The sequence below is a fragment of the Eptatretus burgeri genome, chromosome 5 (assembly GCF_056783735.1).
Source record: "Eptatretus burgeri isolate ZD-2024b chromosome 5, Ebu_testis_v1, whole genome shotgun sequence".
NCBI lineage: Eukaryota > Metazoa > Chordata > Myxini > Myxiniformes > Myxinidae > Eptatretus > Eptatretus burgeri.
The window spans coordinates 110,817,267-110,820,658 of NC_140965.1; positions in this window are offsets into that span (position 1 = coordinate 110,817,267).

A 3,392-nucleotide genomic window follows, 5' to 3' on the forward strand; every position below is an offset into this window, starting at 1 on the left:
GTGTTTACTTGATGGCGAGCCGATGCTGACGACAAGGTTAAGACTTTTGCCCACTTTTGGTGTTCGCTTTTCATTGCGACTTATTTTGTGGCAATTGGTTTAATACCGATCACAAACGTACGTCGACTTGGCATAACTATACGAAAGGCTATTATGGCAGTTTTTTTTTTTTTTTTTTTTTTTTTTTTTTTTTCTTCTCCACTTTTCTTATTTTGTGTTGAAACGATTTCCTGCTTCCTTCCCCTATCTCGTGATCATGGGGTAATGGAGGTGAAGATGGGCTTTCTCTTGTCTTGTCTATGTAATGGTGTGGTTTTCATCCATAACCACTCCTTCGTCAAGCTCTGTGTTTAAGGAAGAGGTTAGAAGATTATCAGTGATTAGAACTTTAGGAAAGGTTTGATAAATTAATCTCGTACGAATTTGAACTTGTATACTTGTTCATTACCCTCGCCAGAGGAGAGATGTATTGCATTTGTGTCCATTTTTGTTTGGCTGCACACAATGTGCGAACGTTGGCCACAAGTGACACCAAATGGTAGGCAGTAGTACAAGACCTTTTTCTTTTTTTCAAACGAGTACCGGTGGGGTATGCTTACACCTTTTTGTTGGCATATGAACCGTGCTTCCTCATCGTCTCGGGTCACTCAACTGCATTTATATTTTCGTTTATGAATTTCTGATTCTGTGATTTCTCAGGGTAGTACTACTGTTCTGACTTGGAGCGTTAAAAGTGGTGCTCGGAACCATATTGCACTCTTCGTGTTGGGATCGCTGGTCTTTCAGTCTCAAACTATAACTACCGTGCTGGTGTTGATCTCTTTCTTGCAAACAAACATCCTTCATTTTCAGTCCTCACTTTACATTCTCTTTTATTCCTATTTAAGGTCTGGCTTCGATCAGGACTCGAGTCTGACTGGAGCCTTCAACATTAAAATATATATTTCTATATACATTTCTATATATATATATATTAGATGTACATCTATAAAATACCTGTCCATGATAAAAACCACACAAAACCAAAGGCCACTCCAGGTGAGGGTATGCAATCTTTTCTTGTTACTTCCTGAGTCTGTCACTGCCAGGTTGCAATTATATACCAACTGATAGAGCTAGAACCGAAAAACTAAAACTAAATGTGGTTGTACTATGATGTGACTTAATCAAAAGAAAGACAATTACTTTACAATCATTACCACTCCTGTTTGCATGCAATCAGGCTATCTGGATAAATCTCAATGCCTTTCAAAAATATTATAGTTGACCACACAAATATCTATCTAATGCCATGGATGAGAATTTTTAGCTAGTCCTAATTTTTTTTTCTCCAGTTTCTGCGTAAACGAAAATTCACAGAAAATAAGAATATTATGGGACGGGGGTCGGTAGCGAGAACGACCACTAGGTGGGGGAGGTTTGCGTCTCCCACAAAACTCCCTGGAATTGTAAGCCGTCGCTCGGATAACTCCGCGAGCCGGCGGGTTGGCTAACCGACCGTGGTCGCCAATATCTCAACCTCATAGCGTCAGGTCTATTTGTCTATAACCAATTTACCTAATTAACTACACGATTTCAACTACTGGGGAAACCACGCCCTCGGCACATCTTGCTCGAACCGGGTCACTCTACCGACTGCGGTAGAGTTCCAACTCTGGTTCGGGTGCAGCCGAGCGGAAACTGCCAAAGCCGTGCCGGCTAGAATGAACGGATTATCGGGTATAAAAACCTGCCTAAACTCAGTTCCGGAACATGCTGGACCAATGCAAGAAGGGACGGAAACTAACTGGGAACATTTCTAACAAGTTTTATTTGCAATAAAGGAAGACACAAAGCTAGACAACGCGAATATGCAAGAAGTATTTACAATGATCCAAAAACACTTATTCAGTTCTACTTCAGGACGGGCCCACACGCAGACACACACAAAATGAAAAGAAACCCAGAGTCTTTATTGGACCTTCGCAGCCGTGGAGAGAGACAAGCTGGGGGCCAGAGTTCGGTGGTGTACCTGACCGTTGGAGGAAGGGCATGCTCCGTGATGCGGCACCTGACAGTGGTCGCTGGTTTGGTCCCCAGTCGCACGTGTGGGACTCGTTCGTGGTGGAGCTTGGGTGGTGAATGGCCGGGGTCCATGGAGGGGGGTCGGGGTCGCTCTTCCCTTCCTCGTGGAGGGCCAGCAGAGACGTTCGCCGCCTCGACGCCCACCAAAAACTTCAAAAACTTTTGAAAGACTCCAAGACCTCAAAAAGACCCTCCAAAACCTCAAAAAGACCACCTGTCTCAGAGAGTGCTCAGGAATTTATGGACCTCCCTCAGCGGGGATGGGTCTTTGAACACACCTCGCTGTCCGCCTCTGATTGGATAGGTCCTACGGCCCACCTTTCCGGGGCGGAGCCTTGGCCCCTGCCGGGAAACCCCAGCCACTCCTCCACGCGGGCTCACACTCAACGAGTAACAGTATCAACGCTGCAACAGCCCCTGCTGGGAAACCCCAGCCAGTCTTCCACATGGGTTCATACTTTCCGAGTAACAGTATCAATGTTGCACAGGCCGCCGTGCAAGAGTTACAACGTTTGAGGAAGGAACGTTGGTGGAAGCGGTAAGGAACGGCTGCAAGACGCTGCCTTGGCAAGTCGGAGTGCTTGTCGACAGCGGGTGGGTAGTGGATCGTGATGGGGAATGGAATGGTTGTTGGTTGTTTGTTGGATGTAAAGATTTAATAACCTAACTAAAAAGAAATCTCAAAGCACGCCTTTGATTCTCCCACTCGACAAAAGGAAAGGGATCTGACTACACACATATTTAACGATATAACTAACTTTTGGGACATCTGTATGTTGAATGCAAATGGTTTCCAGATCCGTAACAATATTCACTCGTAGGGGCTGCATTGAAACATTATTCCACAAAAAGATGAGTATAAAATAAAATTAACAGCATCCTTGAACTTCTGTTTATCAAAACAATGAAAACTTGAGTATTTTTTAGATCCTCGTGAAGGATATAAGTTTTACTCACGTTGTTCTTCATCTTCTTCTGGTGGACTTTTTTGTTTCATCGAAACTTCCTGAAACTTGGCATATACATATATATATATATATATATATATATATATATATATATATATATATATATATATATATATATATATATATATATATATATATATATATATATATATTGTTGTGGTTGGCCAGGTTCGCAAACCACCATTCGGGTCCCTTGGGTGGGATGTCTCGGTGGGTATGTGTGGTTGGGCCCAAACCCGTTGTCTGGAGGGAATGGATGTCATTCATGAGGGCTGCGACTCTTCAGGATGGCCGTTTTTCTTTTGCTATCTTTGTTTTGGACCAACCGCCATTGTTGCCACCGCCGGCCACGTCTCAACA